The following is a 20,399-nucleotide window of genomic DNA, read 5'->3' on the forward strand; positions in this document are numbered from 1 at the left end:
CAATAGTCAGAAAAGTAGAAACCCAAATGTCCATCACCAGACGAATGGGTAAACAAAACTTGGTATATCCATACAATGGAGTATTATTCAGCAATGAAAAGGAATGAAGTACGGATACAAACTACAACATGGGGGAGCACTGAAAACATTTTGCTAAGTGAAAGAAGCCAGGCGCAAAGACTACAATGATTGTATTTTTATGAAAAGCCCAGATTAGGCATATCTAGAGAGACAGAAAGACTAGTGGTTGCTTAGGGCTGAGGGGGTTGGGGCAGACACAGAAGTGATATTTAAGGAGTACAGGATCTCTTTTTGAGGTGATGGAAATATTCTAAAATTAACTGTGGTGATAGTTGCACATATCTGTGAATATACTAAAAACCATTAAATTGTACACTTTAAATAGCTGAAATGTATGATATGTGGATTATACCTCAATAAAGTCATTAAAAAAAGGAGGCTGTATTTCTAAGAACGAGAAACTGGAAACAATGTATACTCCCAACAAAAGATACATAAATTAGTCTTTTCCAATTATACAGCCATTAAAAAAGAATAGCCAGGAATGGATCTCTACAAGACACCTAGTAGGTACTAACAACTAGCGTGCAAACCAGCACTGATGGTATCCTCCCATTTATGTTAATAACCACACATGTACAGCCAAAAAATATAGCACGTTCAGCAAGTTCTCCACTAAATCTCCTAGTAAATGGAAATTTTCACCCTGACTTTTTGTTTGGCTTTTTACATAAGCAGGATGTATTTACAAAAATGAGAACAACCTTTAGTTCACATTGGTGTCATTTATATGTTAGCTTCTTTACTTTCTTATTATTAAAGACCACAGGTGTATTATCAAAAGGACTTAGGAGCCAACTTGAAAAAGCTCCCACTGGCTAAAAATAGGACAATTTGACTATCAGTAAAGCTAACAAAAATGGACCGAAACACAGTGTTAATACGATCAAGTCAAGTATTTAAAGAAAAGTATCAGTTACCGTTGGAGAACTGAGAACTGGCAAATAAACAGAATCATTTATCTTGCCTTTCTCGTAGGAACTCAATCTCACAGTAACCAAATAGTATAGCTGGGACAGTTTCTCTTTATAAAAGTGTTTCAATTAATAAATGAAAGAATAATAAAATTGGAAAATCACCCTTTTGCCTCTCTTCCTTAAATAACGGATTTCTCAAAATCTATGGCTGCTAAATTGCAAAAAGAGAAAGCCAAATATGAGCTTCCGGATAGAAGTCTGTACCACCACCTATGAATTATTCTTGTTTAAAGAGAAAGAGGGGGGAGGGGAGGAAGGGAGGAGGGAATCTGAATATGACCGAGCACTTGGTGGTTTTCAACCTCAGCAGCATAGCAGAATCATCTGGGGGCTTAAAATACTGATGCCTGGGCCCTAACCCCGGGGAGCTGATTTAAATAGTTGGAATATGGCCTGCATAGAATTTTTTATGAAACTCTCCAAGTGATTATAACCTGAAGCCAAGGTTAAGATCACTGCTCTAGATCTAAGTACTAATGCACAGGAATATAGAGAACTGAGAAACAAAACTACACTACAAGGATGAAATCAGTTAATCTCGATGCGACAGGACAAAAAAGTCCAGTTTCTTCAACCAAATGGCAAGGAAAAAAAAAAGGAGTGGGAATCCAAAGATTGAGAGGCTTAAGAGAAATCAACCAACTATAAAGTACGGACCTTATTTGGATCCTGATGCAAACAAATTATATTTAAAATATGTGAGGCAACTACAATATCTGAATAGACTTCACATTTTGTAATAAGAATTTTTCTGTGATGATATTGGTTACGTTTTTAAAAGTCCTTGTCTTTTAGAAATACAGGCTGAAATAATTATCAATAAAATTATTTACTGACATTTATTCAAAACTATCAGATGAGGTGGGAGGAATGAGAGGAAATGAGATTGGCCATAAACCAATTGTTGAAGTCGGGTAATAGGTTCATGGAGTGATTCATTATACTATTCTCTTTACATTTGTACATACTTGAAACTATCTATTTTAGAAAAGCTTTAAAAATTTGAAACATTTTTTAAGATAAAGATCTACTAATATTAATGGCTGAAGAATCAGCATATAATATAGTTCATACAAATCAATAAGAAAATGAGAATTGTCTCCAATATTTTCTGAAAGACACTTTCAAGAAAACGAAAAGACAAGCCACAGGTTGGAAGCAATTATTTGCAACACATGTATCTATAAAAAAGCTTGTATCAGAATATATATCAGAAATCTCAAAACTCAATGATAAACAAATTTTTGAATGTTCAAAAGATTTAAACATGACACTTTTCCAAAAACATAAATGGGTAGCAAATACATACATTTAAAAAAAAAAAGTTCAACATTTAGTTATTAGGGAAATGCAAATCGAAACATCAATGAGATCATCACACCCTCCAGGATGGCTAAAATAAAGACAGACAGTAACAAGTAATGGAAACAGTGTGGAAAAATTGGAACCCTCATTCATTGAGTGGGATTCTCTAATGGTCTAGTCACTTCAGAAAACAGTTTGGCAGTTCCTCAAAATATTAAACATAGGATTACCATCTGACTCAGCCATCCCATCAGGAATTGCTCTACTATCTCTATGAAGGGAACTGAGAACACAGGCCCCACAAAAATTTGTATACAAATGTTCATACCAGTCTCATTCACAATACTCAAAAAGTCGAAACCATCCAAATGTCCATCAACTGATCAATGAATAAACAAAATGTGGTATGGCTACACAACGGAATATAACTTAGCAATCAAAAGGAATGAAGTATTAGTAATATTTAGCTTAATACAGATGCAGATAGTTACACACAGAAATATTTATAGACCTGTATATACCCAGGTTAGTATATACACATGCATTTCCTTCCTCTGTCAGCTGAGAGAACCATAAGCAATGACATCCCAGTAGCAAAGGTCATACATACCTAGTGCCCAGATCTGGTTTGTAATACCATTCTACAATAAAAGGAGCCAAGGCTCGTTAGAGATATGGCTGATTCCAGGATTGGAGCAAGAATTGTATGAGATGATTGTGGAATATCTTGTAGTGCCAGAAAGTAAGGAAGTGCTCACAACAGAAAAACAAACACACACAATGGTGTGGGTAGCACAGGACACAGGAGCCATCTGAAAGCTTCCAACAGCCAAAGCTGGAACAATATGAGTAAATTAATATTGGATTATAACTCAACATACAAAATAAAAATCCCTGAGTCCAAAGATTGAAAAAAATGGGGGAGGAGAGACAAATGTCCATGGAGGAGAATTCCAAATAATTTATGCAGACACCCCGACCTCAAGGAGGCAGAGCATAACTCCCCACTCCCTAAGTTTGGGCTGGACACAGTGACTTTCTTCCAGTGAGTTCAGTATGGAAGCGGGGTTGGGAGGGGGAATGGCTTACAGTGAAGCAACTGAACACACCATTTCACCCAGGTGATCAAGGTTAACAGCAACAGTGCTAAGTCATGTTGCTGGTATGTACTCTTTTGATATGATGTAATAGGAATGGCATTATCTCTCTGAGGTCTTTCTCCCCAGAACCCATAAATCCAGTCTAATCGTAAGAAAAGCTTCAGACAAGTCCCAACTAAGGGACATTCTACAAAATATCTGATCAATATTCCTCAAAATTGTCAAGGTCATCAAAAATGAGGAGAGCCTAAGAAACTAGAACAGCCAAGAGGAGCCTAAGGAGGCATGACAAGTAAATGTAACGTGGTGTCCTGGATGGGATCCAGGAACAGATAAAGGACATCAGGTAAGAAATCTGAATACAGTATGGACTTTAGTTCATGATAAACCAGGACCCAACAATGTTGGTTCATTAACTGTGATAAATGTACCATACTAATGTAAGATGTTAATAACAGGGGAGACTGGCTGTGAGGTATATGGAAACTCTGTACTGTTTTTGCAAATTTTTTTTATAATTCTACGCTACTCTAAAAAGTTACCTTAAAAAAAAAAGAGGAGGAGGAAGCACTGATACACGTTGTAACACGGAAGAATCTTGAAAACAAACTAAATGAAAGAAGCAAGTCACAAAGGCCACATTTCGTATGATTCCATTTATATAAAATGTCCAGAATAGGCAAGTCCATAGAGACAGAAGGTGGATCAGTGGTTGCCAGGGGCTGGGGAGAGGGGAAAAATGGGACGTGAGTGTTAATGGTACAGGGTTGCTTTCTGGAGTGATGAAAATATTCTAAAATTACACAGTGTGATATTCCACGATTCAGTGAACGTATTAAAACCACTGAATGGCAGACTTCAGGACCGGCCTTCTCATACCACGCTGGTGGGAACATAAATGGTAAAACTACTTTGGAAAATAGTTTGGCAGTTTCTTAGAACAAACATATACCTACCTTATGACGCAGTTATTCCACCCCTAGAATTCCAAGAGAAATCTAAGTGTTGGGAGGAAAAACTTTTTCCTCTACCAACAGGTTCAGTGATCAAGGGGCCTGTGAAATTTAACTGACGACAGATTAACAGGAGAAAAAATAAAGTTTATTCATATATGCATATGGGAGCACACAAAGGAAGTGGCTCTCTAATAGCTAAAGATGAGGATTTATATGTCTTACTTAATAGGGGAGACAAAGAGGAGAGAAAGATTTCATAGAAAGAGCAAATGGGAGATAAAGTTTGTGATGCTTGTTTGTGAAGGAGCAAACAGTCTTCTCCATCTTTTTTTAGGCCTTTAACAAGTTTGTTTTTAAAACTCCCCTGGAGAGAGTATTTACAGCAGTCTCACTCCCAGAAACGTCTGCCTTTAGTCAGATAAGGGAAGCTCTGAACAAGCTTCTTTCTGCATCTGTTGAATCTCAAATGTCTTTAGTTTAAGATAATCTTCGGGGACCAGCCCCGTGGCCGAGTGGTTAAGTTCACGCGCTCTGCTTCGGCGGCCCAGGGTTTCGCCAGTTCAGATCCTGGGCACGGACATGGCACCGCTCATCAAACCGTGCTGAGGCGGTGTCCCACATGCCACAACTAGAAGGACCCACAACTAAAAATACACAACTATGTACCAGGGGGCTGTGGGGAGAAAAAGGAAAAATAAAATCTTTAAAATAATCTTCAAACCCACTCTGGAGGTCCAACTGGACCCCCACAAAAGCATACACCCATACAGAAACCTACACATAAATGCTCATATCACCTTTCTTTGTAGTACTCAAAAACCAGAAACAATTCAAATGTCCATCAACAGACGACTAGATAACAAATTGTGCTATATCGACACAATGAAATACTAGTCAGCTATAAAAAGGAGTGAGCTACTGATGTACAAAACATGGGTAGATCTTAAAGTAGTTATGCAGACTGAAAGAAGCCTGACCAAGAGAGTACATATTTTATATGACTCCTTATATAAAACTCTAGAAAATGCAAACTAATTTATAGTGAAACAAAGCAGAGTTGCTTGAGGAGAGGGGTGGGACTATAAAAGGACATAAGGAAACCTTTGGGCAGTGTGATATTGTGTTTTGTAATATATATTTTGTCTTTGTCCACAGTTCCTGGCTCATGGCTCCCAAAACCACTGGAATTTCAATTTCCTAAGTTATGAGAACCATAAAGGTGCCATTTGTTATGTTAACAAGATGACCTTTGGACTCACCTAAGGGTGGGAGCTGGTTGCGAACCATGTGATTAGAGGGTTGGAACTTCCAAGTCCCGCTCCCAGACCTCTAGGGTGGGGAGAAGGGAGAAGAAAGAGGAGCTAGAGATTAAGTTAGTCACCAATGGCCAATGATTTAACCAATCATACCCATGTAATGAAGCCTCCATAAAAACCCAAAAGGACCGGGTTTGGGGAGCTTCCAGGTTGGTGAACACATGGAGGCGCTGCGAGAGTGGCGCGCCCGGAGAGAGCTTGGGAACCCCATGCCTCTTCCCTCATACCTTGCCCTGTTCATCTCTTCCATCTGGATGTTCATTTGTACCCTTTACCATATCTTTTAACAATCTGGTAAACGTGAGTTAAGTGTTTTCCTTAGTTTTGTGAGCTGTTCTAGCAAATTTATCGAACCCGGGGAGAGGGTTATGCGAACCTGTGATTTATAGTCCGTTAGTCAGAAGTACAGGTAAAAACCTGGACTTGAGACTCGCATCTGAAACTTAAGGAGGGGGGTCACTGTAACCCCAGCCTATAACCATTCAGTCTGCTGGTGTCTGGAGAATTATTCGGTGCTGTGTGGGAGCCCTACACACACAAACACTGGAATTGTTACCAGAACCAAAAGAGGCAGTACGGTTATGTTCATTTTTCATTGTGGTGATGGTTTCACAGGTGTATACTTATGTCAAAACTTATCAAATTGTGGGGCTGGCCCAGTTGCGCAGTGGTTAAGTTTGTGCACTCTGCTTCAGCGGCCCAGGGTTCACTGATTCAGATCCCAGGCATGGACCTACCCACCACTTATCAAGCCATGCTGTGGCAGGCGTCCCACATATAAAGTAGAGGAAGATGGGCACGCATGTTAGCTCAGGGCCAATCTTCCTCAGTAAAAACGAGCAGAATTGGGAGCAGATGTTAGCTCAGGGCTAATCTTCCTCAAAAAAATAAATGAAAAATAAATGAAAAAATAAATAAAATGCTAAACTGATTTTTAAAAAATCTTATCAAACTGTATACGTTAAAGATGTGTAATTATTACATGTCAATCATACCTCAATAAAGCTGTTAGAAAAGCTCTACTAATGTGGCTTAAGTTGTTATAAACCAATAAGAAAATGAGAATTACTCCCAATGTTTGACATGAGAAAAGGCTCTCAAGTTTAAAAAAGAAAAACAAAAGCAGGAAATTAAATTATGTGCAATGGGATCAATACTGTTTTTAAAAAATTGTAAGCGTACACACATGGAAAAAAGAAAAAAACTGGATGATAAATCCTTAAACTTGACACATTATAACTACTATTCACCCTATAAGTGTGAGAAGTATTACCAGACATACACAGTTAGAGAAAAGGGCCAGGAACAGCCAAAAACAAATGGTCAACATGCACTTAAAAAGTTTCACTGTCGGTCAAAGTTAGGTAAATATGTCAAATGAAATAATAATGCCAGTTTTTCCAGATAAAACTGGCTAAGATTTTAAATTATTGTACCATAAATTATGCTGGAGAGAATACGGGTGAGCAGTCTCATTTATTAGTGGGGGAAGTATCAAGAAGCACAAAATTTCTCCAAAGTTTTGTATAACAGCAAATGGCCTAAAAATTCACACTCTAATCTGCTAATTCAGTTTGTGTGTATTTCTGCATAGGAATATGAAAGGTGGTATACCAAAACTTTTTCGTACCCTACTTTCCAATTTTATCCCATGAATCTGTATCACTTATAATGGGAGGAGGGGCATTTAAGTCATTCCTTTAACCATGGCTTCTGAAAAAAGCAGTTCAAACTGAAATACCAACTAAGAGTTTTTCTGCTCCTTGACTGACCAGGACATGAGGATACAGATGAAGCACAAAGATTTGGGGAAGGAGGCTGAAGCAGGCAGAGTACCATTAGATGGGAGTTAAACCATTCCAACTCTCTCAGGAGTAGCTAGTTGGAAGATTCAGAGAGCAGGCAACCCCTCCAGGACATCCCATTCTTCCACATGAATGAAATTCCACAAGTGCCAGCTAGAGCTAAATACAGAATTTGTCAGCACACAATCATTCTTACCCCCTTCCCTCCCTTCTCATGGGCTGTGTATGCAGCACACACAGATGCTAAAGCCACAGTTAGATAGCTCACAGACTCTCATTTTTGGAAAGAAGCTTAAAACTTCACAACTGTTTCTGTCACCTTGAATCTGACATCTTTGTCTTTGCATTTTCTTAATCTCAATTTCGTGGCTAGTGACCATAAGATATGTCACCTGCATATGGAGGGCAAGCCTCTGCATAACACTTTCACTTCCCAGGGGGTGCAAGGGCAGCTATGACAGCCGTGATGGGCTTTCAAAGACACTCAGACATTCTGACCTATTACTGGAAGGCCATGCAGATCCACTTTTAACTTCTTCAGAACCCAGCCCTAAACAAACTATGAAACTGGGAATTGTGTTACAATGGCCTTACTTAACTCAATTGTCACCAAAGCAAGGCAGAATAACGGAGAAATGTTTCATCCAAGAGATTACAAACAAAAAGCATTTTCTGTGGGTAGAAATGAAATAAAAATAACAAACATTCACAGTTATTTGTTGACAAGTGCAAGCCATACTGTGGGTGAATAAATTACAACATATAGAAGGTAGAACAATAATATTAAGATGAATAAGAACTAGAGGCAAGGAGAAGGAATGTTACTGGTTTTAAATGTGAATGTTCATTAACCACCACATCCAGCCCTTACTCTTAAATGCATTTAGTTCAAGAAACAAGTACATTGCTAAGCATCCGAAAACAAAGCTAAAAACTGAACAACCTAGTAAATCTCATTAATAGCCATTCTAGGATATTCATGACATAAAATGTAACGCGCTCAGGTTAAAATGCACAAGACTGGGACCACTTGCTACACACACTAACCAGCTGAGCTAGCCCTACAAAAATACAAAGTATTTGAGTCCACAAATGATTTTTGGAGGGAAAAACATATGAAAAAAGGAAGAGATTGCTCTTCTCTACATTCACAATTGCTGCTTGGCTGTAAATGGATGGCCAATACCACCCACGGTATGGCAGATGTGGCCCAAAAGAAGGCAGGACCAGCAGGCCTTCCTCACCGAGCCGTGCAGAATTCCCAATGCCTGGCTAAGCCTCAAACGAGAAAGGCAACACTTTCGGCGAACTTGTCAGAGTCCCATAGAGCACAAAGGCTCAGCTCAAGAAAAAGCTGATTCAGTAAGTGGTGCTACCACAACTAGAAAATCATTTTGGAGGAAAAATCTAAGGACAGTCAACTAGCTCACTCTATACATAGAACAACAAAAATACTCAGCTGGAAATGACGGTTACACCTCTGGAATGTAGCATTGCATATATATATATATATATTTTTTTTTTTTTTTTTGGTTCCTGTTTTCTACAATGAACATAAAACATTTATAATTTAAAAAGTTAAAATGGACAACATTCATTACTATAAGATGGTCAATGGTCAATTTCTTAGGAGCTTACAATGAGAATAACCCAATAACCTCAATTCCTCAGGGGGCACCCAGAAAAAGATGTGTCACCTGGCTTAGAGGTCACCCACCTCAGCTTCCATGACCAAGGAGAACTTGCTGCCATCCAGTCTCAGCATGCCTTCTGCCCACAGGACTGGCCTTCCAGAAGAGGCCTTGCCCCACAGAAAGTCTGAGCCCATCTCCTCACTACTAATCACCCTGACCAGTCCTTCCTGTTAGCGCCAAACAACACAATTATGTCAGGCACCTCATTCTCAGAAGCCTCCCCACACATATCTTTTAACATGTAAGTCAATAATACATAATATTCTTAATACCTAAAAGCTAGTTCAATTGTAATCAATGAAAGTCTCATGTCCAGGGAATATGATCATGTAATCTTTCTTCACTGAACAAATGCCAACAAATGTCAAGGAGAAGAAAGGTCCTACACTGCAATGAGCACAGTTCAGATCCGTGTAGAACACTATACTCAGTTCTGAACCCTACTCTCAGAGACTCAGAAATCACGCCCCCAGAGAGAACCAAGCTGTGAGGGGCCAGGGGAGGAGAACAGAAGAGGGACACAAGAGTGATCTGGAGAAGTGCATCTCAGATAAACAATGTATCCCCTACACGTGTTCTCTTCACGTATTGGGAGGACTTACACGTGAATGAGGTAAGCAGAACCAAATAGAGATTTATGGAGGTCAAAATGGATAGGCTCTTGAAAGATCATCTAGCCCAGGGAGTCAAAAAATGTTCTTCTTGCATTCCAGCTACAAACAATTGGTTGTGATCATCTGGAGCACTATGTAATAAGAAGGATTGTGAGGCTTAATCCAGTCTCAGTGGGAAAAGAGTCTGTGAGAGAGTCCTCCTGATGTGGAAAGAAGGCATAGCAACCAGGTGCCATGGACTTCCCACCATTGGTCCTTGATCAGTGGACTGGATCATGGAGAGGCCATAGAGTTATTGCAAGGTATATACAAATCCATACATGCTTTCACGAACTTTTGGTAAAGTGAATAAACAGTGAATCTTATACATGTGCACACCATAATTTTTTGGATATACAAATGGGTTGTTTAATTTAAAAAAACTAACTAGTGTTATTGAGAGTCTTATTTCCTAAAGGTAGGAAACCATTGATGTAATTCACACACCAAGGTCTTTTAGACCTAGAAAATCCTGCATGACTAAAAAATAACTTCCCAAAAGGATGAAGCAACTTACAAAAGACAATCAACACAGGATTTTTTGAATTTCCATGAGAGAAAAATAAAGCGATGAGAAATTAAGGGTTAAAAAATTAGTATGAAGTCAGTGGTCAAGTTGAAACCCCAAAATATACAGTAAGGTAGAGATGAACCTTAAAGCCAGTAATAGACAACACCTAGCTGAACCTGGTCAACAGAAAGTAACTAAGGCTCCATCATGTACTACAAAGCCATGTCTCTAGCAGCACAGGGAAGCAGATGAGCAAAAGTCTTCTTATTAAACAAACATTAATTAAACAGCAAGTCAGGATAAAATTGCTAGCATACAGAAACAAAGCTGTGTCTGATAAGACTTGCCCATGTTGAGTTAAGCAAGAAAGAAACATGATTAAGTCATGTCTTTTATGGAAAAGAAATCATGAAGATTATTTGACATCAGAAATATTTGTTCAGCTGGGCAACTTCAAGTAGTGTTCAACAATACTGCAATATTAGAAGTGCACAGAACATGCTCAGTTGATGGCCATCAGATTTGCTGAGAAAGGAGAACGTGGAGGTAATGATGGGTGTAAACTTGGGAGGGCTTAGCATTAATCCCTCCTAATGAGGTCTGCACCTTAGGGCACACACAGTCTGCTCAACAGCACAGCCATAAGGAGCACCACTCAATGATGCTTCTGACTTCTTTGTGGCTCATTTCTTCAACACTAAGGTCTGAGATTTTTCTTTAAAATATTAAAAAACTGAGCTTCCCTCAAAGGAGAAAGTTGAATTTTAAGCTAAAATACTATTAGAAAGTCTAACCAAAAATACTTGAACTACTTAAAACATTAAAACAACTAGCCAAAGCAAGAAGATACCTGCAAGATTTCTTTCTAAAACGCAACTTGTTCCCTGCTAGTGAAGGGCCCAACATAGCTTCCAGGGCCCAACAAGATTTCAACTTGCTCTCACAAAACAAAAACAAAAACAAAACCCCACAAACAAACAAATACAACAAACAAAACCATAACTAAAAAAAATAAAAACTTCAGTGACTGATTTCTACTTCAATAAAACTCAGTGACCTGGGACAACAAATTTACATTCTATTTTTTTATGCCTAACCCCCCACCCAAAATCCAATGAAATATTTTTAAAAAATCTATTACAGAGTTGAAAAAGTTTCCAACCAAGAGACGTTCAGTGTGTGAATAGTGACCAGCTAGTCCACACCAGGCACCGTTCTTGGTCTTTGATGACAACACAGGGAAGGCACAGCCCCTGGCCCCAAAGTTGAGAGTACAGTGGGGGAATAGACACAGTCAGAAGGCAATTAAAATACAAAGCGCTAAATGGTACTATAGTGCTAAGTATGGGAGAAATACAGGAGAGATACCTCAATCCAGGTATGGCAGAAAAACATAAGGAAGGCTCTGTGGAAGAAATGACATCTAAGTTGAGGGCTAATTACTAGGAATTAAGACAGACAGAAAGGAGCAAATGGATTCTTGGCAGAGAAAACATGTGGGGCAAAAGCCCTGAAACTAAGAGTGTGATGGGGTTGAGGAAGTCAAGTCTTTACCATAGTGGAGCACAAAGGATGAGATTTCAGCCAAAGGACAAATCCCTTGAAGAAATTCATTAATCCATAATAAGCTATGGGGTGAGGCACTTGTGATATTTGCTGGTTCTCACAATGACCCTGAAAGGACCATGTTTTTAAGCCCCTTTTCAGAGACGGGAAAGAGGCTCCATATGATCAAGTCACCTTGGCCCAAAGTCTCACAGCCTGTAAGTAGCTGCCCTCAAAGTCCTGAGTCTTTTCACTCCCTCACCCTGGGTCTTGCTTGATGTTCAGACATGGAAACCACACCACTTCTGCCTTACAGGCTATGAAAACACTTCTCCAGATTTATGCGGAGAATAACAAGGCACTGAAAACATTTAGTGAACATCCGAGCTAAGAATTCATTTTTTCATGGAGTCCAGAGAAGTTAAGTTAATACTATAAAGCTGTTCCATGCAGCAGATGCACCTCTAACACATAGGAGGGACTCAAAAAAGTTCAATGAAGGCTTATAAAAATGGACAGAAACAGAGAGAGGGAGGAGCCAGGCTCAGCAGTTCAGGAAAGGGAGACAATAAGAGGAGAGCACTGTTGCCAGCTGGCCGAGGTCAAGTCTGAGATAAGGCACTACCAGCACCATCTCCAATCTGATGTTGGACTGCCGCTGTCTTTTCTCTTATGTCTTGAAACGTACCAGTTATTAACTGGCCTTACACCAACACATGCCTCCTTCTTCCTTGTTATCTGAGAAGAATGCCACATCCTCTTTGCAAAATGGCAAACTATATACTGCACAGAGATCCCTCTAGGTTCTGAAGAAGTTAATCTTCACGTGTTTCCCTGTGATTAGAGTCCCCACTCTTGGGATTGTGGTTCTACCATTTATTTGACATTTGAGTGCTGACCACACTGTGGTCCTACCGTGGTAGTCTGAATGATGGTCCCAAATGTGTCTACCTCCTCATCTCTGAAACCTGTCAATGTTATCTCGCGGCGAAAGAGACTTCGCGGATGTGATTAAATTAAGAATCTTGAGACAGGGAGATTATCCTTGATCCTCCGAGTGGGCCTGATAGAATCACAAGAGTCCTTGTAGAAGGGGCACAAGAGGAATCAAAGCCAGAGACAAAGCCGTGTGACAAGAGAAGCAGAGGCTGGAGTGATGCGCTGTGAAGATGGAGGAAGAGGCCATAAACCAAGGAAGGCAGGCAGCCTCCAGAAGGTGGAAAAGACAAGCAAACAGACTCTCCTCCAGAGCCTCCAGAAGGAACCAGCCCTGCCCATACCTTGACTTTAACTCATTGAGATTGATGTTAGACTCCTGGCTTCTAGAACTAAAAGAGAATCAGTCTCTGTTGTTTGCGGTGATTTCTTACAGCAGCAACAGGAAACTAATACACCTATGCTTGTGTTAACATGTAAAACAATTTTCTGTGTCATCATTCACCTTTGAATTATTTTAAAATAGTCCAGAAAAACAACAAAGTTAGCAGATATAAATAAAACAAGAACACAATGTTGATAATCTTTACAGCTGGGACTTGAGGGTTCATCATACTATTTTCTCTATGTGTGTATGTTTGAAAACTTCCAAAATACAGAATTTAAAAAGTCACTTTTAAATTCCTAAGGAAGGTACTGCATTTCTATACCTTTCTCAACATCTTCGTTATCTCAGGATGCTATAATGCCACAGTCTGGGCGGCTTAAACAATAGACATTTATTCCTCACAGTTCTGAGGCTGGAAGTCTAGGAGCAGCGTGCCAGCAGGGTTGGGTTCTTGGTCAGGGCCAACTTCCTTGTTTACAGACAGTCCCTTTTTGCTGTATCCTCACAGGGCAGAGAGAAACCATTTCTCTTGTGACTCTTCTTATAAGGGCCCTAGTCCCATTCACAGGGCTCCACTCTGATGACCTAATTATCTCCCAAAGGCCCCACCTCGAAATACCATCGCACTGGGGATTAGGGCTTCAACATAAGAATTTTGGGGAAACACAAACATTCAGCCCATAGCATCCACTAAGGCCAGATAAGCCAATTTTTCCTGACATTAGAACAAACTGTTATTTCTTTAGTTTAACACCAGATCACATTATTGCTGGTGGTTATAGGACAAATGGTATTAAAAGTTGGCATTTTTAAACATGTTCTCAGTGTGTATGAGAGGCACATAGCAGCTGAGCAACTGAAGAAACATTCTTATTTCGCATATCCCATTTCTCTAGGATGGAGGATCATGGAGTAAAATGATGTACAAAAATTCTCCACTCAAAATATTCTCCACTTGCCTTTTTTGCTAATCACATATAGGTAAATCCATCTAAGGTGAACACAGTTCTAACACAACTTAACTCTGTAAGAGTCGAAAAACACAATGTCTCTGAGCTGTATCTGAACAGGTGGTGTTGGCCTCAGAGAGCCACAGCTGGCTTTGTCCTGCTCCTCCAGGGTACACATTTTGAGAGCCACAGTGCTGTCAACAGAGCTTTCTTGCCGCATGGCACCACCTCCGCCACACCAATATCACAACTAAAGGGGACCATTCTGACTAGGCTAACCCAGCCTCGAGGCAGGTAGGTAATAAAATCACGTCCTTCAACCAAGTTGCTTTATATGCACTGAAAATTTTAAGAAATACCTAAAGGCCCAAGCATCTCCATTTCACTTCAGAACAACTTCAAAAGCCACCTCATGACTGTGCCTGGGTCCCTCCCATAAGTACTTACACAAACACATGCCAAAGCTGAAGGACTACATGTGAACTCAGTTAGCTGGAAGAGGGAAGATATTTAAGATGCTACCAAAATTCAGATTTTTAACCCACATTTGAAGGAAAGGTCTCTATGAAACCCAGATAATTGTTTTACTGATCTAGAAGAACCCAAAAGGTAGGAAAAGGAAGCTGGTCACACTTAAGATTCAGCTGCTGTGACAAAACCATCTAATCTCTCCAGCAGTACTTGCCTTCTCCCCACAGACCCACAGGAGAAGCAGTTGCAGGTCCCCTGCTGAGAGGGATCTAACATCAGAATCACCAGCATGAACTGCTGGAAACATTTTATTATCCAGGACCCTTCCTGCCCTGTTATAGGAAGGATCTTCAATCACTAAGACTCTCACAGGATGGAAAACATAACAGGAAGTCTTCTGAAATTAAGGTTGGAAAAGTCACTTCTTCCCTATGGGTTTGCATGGAGAAAACATAGTGGATTATAAGTATATAGTCATCCCCCTTTATCTGCCAGGGATGCATTCCAAGCCCCCACTGGATGCCTCAAAGCGCGGATAGTACCGAACCCTATATACACTATGTTTTTTCCTATATATACATACCTATGATAAAGTTCAATTTATAAATTAGGCACAGTAAGAGGTTAACAATAACTAATAATAAAATATAACAATTATAACAATATATGGTAATAAGAGTTACTGTAGATCTTAGCAACCTCAGCATCTGATTTTTTTCCTTTCCTTATCAAGTCAAGAACGTCCACCTTTTCACTTTAACGAAGCACTTTACGGCTTCTCTTTGGTATATCTAAATCGCCAGCATCACTCCTCTTGGGCTTTTGGGCCATTATTATGTAAAATAAGAGTTACTTGAACACAAGCACTGCGATACTTGGAAGGCCAATCTGATCACCAAGATGGCTACTAGGTGAGGAAGAGGCACGTAGGGTACACAGCGTGGATGCGCTGGACAAAGGGATGATTCACGGGCTGGGCAGGAAGGAGCAGGACAGCTCGAGATTTCATCATGCTACTCAGAAAGGCACACAGTTTAAAACTTATGAGTTGCTTATTTCTGGAATTGTCCATTTACTATCTTCAGACCAAGGTTGACCGCAGGCAACTGAAAGTGCAGCTAAGGGGGGACCACTGTATAAAGCTAAAGAGAGATCAAAAACAATCTGAGTTATGTTCATTCAACTACACTGCAAATTTCCACCATGGAATAAAAAAGCATCCCTGAGAGCAAAGGCACTTAAGTTCATTTCCATTACTGAACGATAGTTTTTATAAAAAGTAATATTTAAGAACAAAGAAGGAGGTGTTGGGAATAAAACATTTGAGCATTTGTTAGGGAGAGTGGGACAAAAATCTTCCCAGAGAAAGAATTTTTCAGACACATACATTCATTTTGGGTGACTTCAGGAAGAGAAAGAGTAAGATGAAGATAAAGAGACCACACAGTGACAAGATAAATTCGGAAGTGGAGATTAAGCTTTTATAGCAGATTGACAGGAATTTTATGTCTGCTAAATCTAATAATAAAAATCAGGGCTTGTCTTTTTGACTGACTTTAAAACTTCATTTTTAAAATAATTTTTGTATTTTACAAAGAGTCAGTTATTGACTGAAATTTTTTTAAAAACTGGTTCTTCCACACAGCTGGGAAGGAATGCTCTAACATAGTAATGCTCAATGAGGAAAACGTCACCACTTAGGGAGTAGTTTTAGCAACATGTGGGTTCTTTGGGGTGGGGGAAGGGGCTTCACTGATACTTCACAGGCAGGGACCAGACACGTCATACATCCTGAAGTGTGCGGGACCGTCTCACACAATAAAGGAATGCCCCGCAAGCTGCACAGCTCTTCAAAGTCCTTGACATTCACATATACAAAAAACCCATTTATCTAAGCCTATAACCTAACAAAGTATTTATTGCTCAGTTTTAATATACACTCTCTCTCCCAAAACTGCAATACCATGTAAATCAAGGTACAATTTTATTTGCATGTGCTTATCACCACTATAGAAAATCACTTAACTGAGAGCAACACAACTTTGAGAGACCCACATCATACCCGTCTATTAGTGTCAATATTGGCCCACTGAGGGTTCTTCTACATACGGTACAATTGGTTACCTCATTATGCCTTATCTCATCAGGCCCAAGTATTCATGTATTGAAATATTATTTTGTATAAACTATTTCTCTTTTATTCCTCCTTTCTAGTATTCCTAGGACATTATATCGATTTTTAAATTAAATGTGTAACTGGGTTATATTTTCTGCAAATTTCATTTCAGGATCATAATTGGGACATTAGAAAATATGTGTTAAAAAGAGGGTGCAGGGGCCAGCCCTGTGGCCAAGTGGTTAAATTCACGCGCTCCACTTCGGCGGCCAGGGGTTTCACTGGTTTGGATCCTGAGGACGGACACAGCAGCACTCATCAGGCCATGCCGAGGTGGCCTCCTGCATAGCACCACAAGTACCTACAACTAGAATGTACAACTACGTGCTGGAGAGCTTTGGGGAGAAGAAGAAGAAGAAAAAAAGACAGGGCACAGATCTGAGGGTTGAAAATGCAAGTCTATTTAAATATCTAAGTGCTCATTATGGTCAAACATGGGAAGGAATTTTTATACAAATAAAAACATACTGATGCAAGTTGTTGTTCAAAGTCACAAACAGACTTGCAGGGGATGTAAGAGGTCACTCCTATCTTTACACTATGAGATGACAGAACTACATACAGTTCATAGACAGCAGTGACTAAGAAAGGGGGCTTTAGGGTCAAGATTTCCTGGTTTGAATCCCACTCAGCCAATGTTAACTGCAAGACCTTGGCAAATTTCTCCATTTCTCACCTACCCTCCCCTAATCCCACCCCCTAATTGCCCTACTTCCTTCCTGTATCTAGGTTTGGCTGTAAGAATCAAATGAGAATTCATCTAAAGTATTTGCATAACTGCCCTGCACACGGTCAGGGCTCCCCACATGATGCTACTAAGTTGATCTAAAACTTAAAGGCAGAGTAGTAAAGGAAAGAGGGAAATGAGAGCTAGGAATGTGATAGTGATACAAAAATGAGTGAAAATGGACAAATCGAGACCTTGTACACAAAAAAAAAGAAGAAAAGAAAAAGTCTGAGTCTGAAATATCACTTCATTACCATCAACCCAACTAGGCTAATTAAACAATTTCAATCCTTTTTATATATACTTGTACATGGAGGAGGAATGAGACAAAAGAACATTAGACCAAGAAAGAATCTAGCAAGATGAACACAAAGACCTCTATTTAGGTTATGGTCATGGTATGAAAAGCATCACGTGACGTTCTCAGCTCACCCAGTGCTTACTGAACACCTCCCTTTTGTCTACCAGGCAAAAACCAATAACTGAGGAATCCTGAAAAGACGTCAGTGCATATATACTAGACATGTAGGAAAGACGACAGAAAATTATAGCCTTTCTCATCTCCACATGCAAAGAGACTCTAAACAATAAGACTGCACCGTGGATAAGACAAAGTAGGCCACTCAACAAGGCAAAAACACAACAGGGGAAAACGTCCTGAGGACTGGGGCAATACTGCCTTTCTGTGGTTGCTGATGCTAAAATTAGAAATAGGATTAAGAGTGCCCTGCCATTCCCAATTGGTTTACTGTTCTCAACCCTTGCCTGGGGACTTCCTCCCTCCCTCCTGCTAACCGCGAATATTTTGTTCATTAACATCAGAGATAGGAATCAATAGGAAAAGAGCAACAAGTAAAAGTTTTTATACACTTAAATTTGAAATGACCTCTCTCTTAGCATTACATATACAGCTCTAGTGCTGAATCACATGGACAGTTTGAATACAAGTTTCTTTTTTAAATGATAGCTAAGGTCCTGTTCAGCCTCAATTCAAACAAGGGTTACATACAAGGGAAAAAAATTAACTTTAAAGCAAATTACTTATGAGCAGTTATTCTATTCTTGAGAAATATGTGATTCAACTCACCTCTTTTGAAATTTGGAAGGAACAGAAAACTATATTCAAAGAAACAAATTAAGCTTTAGTTCCAGATAAAATTGAGTGGCACATTCTACCCTGTTTCTCTCATGGAGTTCTGAAACAAAATCTGGACAGGACATATGAAGAAGCTATTTGAAAACTCTGAAAAGTAGATGATAGCAGGTGGATTGGGGAACTTGAAGTACCACTGAACCTGAGGCGATTTATTCTCCCTTCTGGTATGCCCCAGCCTGGACTCGAGGCAGTTCAAAACTTGAAAATTGTCACTGAGTGCAGACAGAACTCTAGGAGAAGTCCTGCAGGTCTGGCTCCAGGAATAGGAAAGGGGTACCTAAAACTCTGAGGGAGGGAAGGAGCTCTGGTTCCAAGGGAGTGGCTTGAATCCCACTGCTTTTTTCCTCTGTCTTCCTGCCACCTAGCCCCAGATGTGGGTGCACTCACGGGAAGTGCACAACCAAGCAGGATAACTAAGGCCCTTGCTTTTCTGGCTGGAGAACCAAAAAGGGAAGCCCCTCAGGAATCACAAAGTACTAATCAGATTTTGGAAAGGGAAGAGCTCAGGAAAGCAACAGCATAAAGCTGTTTAGGAGCTCCTGGGTTTAGCCCCAAGATATGCACGCTTCCCTGTGAACCTGAACAACATACCCAAAACTTGGGGAGCAGAAGCATGGGATAAATCATCATCCCGGTCCCAAATTGGCCATCACTAGGTGATGCACACACGAGGCAGATCCAAAATGTACTTCAAAGGCTTCAAAAATAGAAGTGAAATTGGAACCATAATCCACAGAAGGCTGGTTGCAACTTCCAGCCTGAAGCCAATTGGGTCATTTGCATCCTAAAATGAAATTATTAACATTCTCCATAGGATTTGAACAAGACCCAGAGTCTCATAATATTATATTCAAGATGTCCAAGATACAATCCAAAATTACTTGGCATTAAAAAGAACTAGGAAAATCTCAACTCATATGGGAAAAGGCAGTCAACAAATGCAAACGCCAAGAATGACACAGATGTTGAAATTATCTGACAGACTTTAAAGAAACTATTATAAAAATGCTCCATAAAGGGTGAGCAGTCTTGAAAAGAATGGAAAGACAGAAAGTGTCCAAGAAGTAGGAGATATAAAGAAAAAAAATAAAAATGTAGAACCTAAATACAATAATCAAAATAAATTCATTGGATACTCTCAACAGCAGACCGGAAGCAAAGGAAATTATCATTGTTAGTGAAAACAGATCAATAGAAATTATTCAATCTGAGAGGAAAAAAGGTTGAGCAAAATGAACAGAGGCTTAAAGACCTGTGGGAAAATACCAAAAGGCCTAACTTTCATGTTATTGGTATCCCAGAGAGCCAGGGAAAAATGAAAAATACAGTCAGCCCTCCGTATCTGCAAGTTCCATATCCTGAGATTCAATCAACCTCGGATCGAAAGGCCTACAATGGTCATGTCTGTACTGAACATGTATAGACATTTTTTCTAGTCAATATTCCCTAAACAATATGGTACAACATACCATTTACACTGTATTAGATATTATAAGTAATCTAGAGATGATTTAAAGTATACGAGAGAGGATGTGTGTAGGTTACATGCAAATATTACGTCATTTTAGATAAGGGACTTAAGCCTCCTTAGATTTTGGTATCTGTGAGGGGTCCTGGAACCAATCGTCTGTGGATACTGAGGGATAACTAAC

The 20,399-nt window shown here is 39.7% G+C and overlaps 2 protein-coding genes across 12 annotated transcripts in view; one reads left to right on the forward strand and one right to left on the reverse strand.

Annotated features, from left to right (window-relative positions):
* The window catches only part of MALSU1 (mitochondrial assembly of ribosomal large subunit 1), a 72,460-nt gene extending 65,703 nt beyond the window's left edge, over positions 1 to 6,757 (forward strand). For all 10 annotated transcript variants that reach the window (XR_011539105.1, XR_011539107.1, XR_011539106.1 and 7 more), the window contains 2 exons: positions 3,690 to 3,809; positions 5,575 to 6,757. The gene's annotated coding sequence lies outside the window, so the exon portion shown is untranslated. The remainder of the gene's footprint in view (positions 1 to 3,689; positions 3,810 to 5,574) is intronic.
* IGF2BP3 (insulin like growth factor 2 mRNA binding protein 3) overlaps positions 1 to 20,399 on the reverse strand; it is a 138,584-nt gene that overhangs the window by 56,595 nt on the left and 61,590 nt on the right. The window lies entirely within an intron of this gene.

This window comes from Equus przewalskii, chromosome 4 (genome assembly GCF_037783145.1).
Source record: "Equus przewalskii isolate Varuska chromosome 4, EquPr2, whole genome shotgun sequence".
Classification (NCBI taxonomy): Eukaryota; Metazoa; Chordata; class Mammalia; order Perissodactyla; family Equidae; genus Equus; species Equus przewalskii.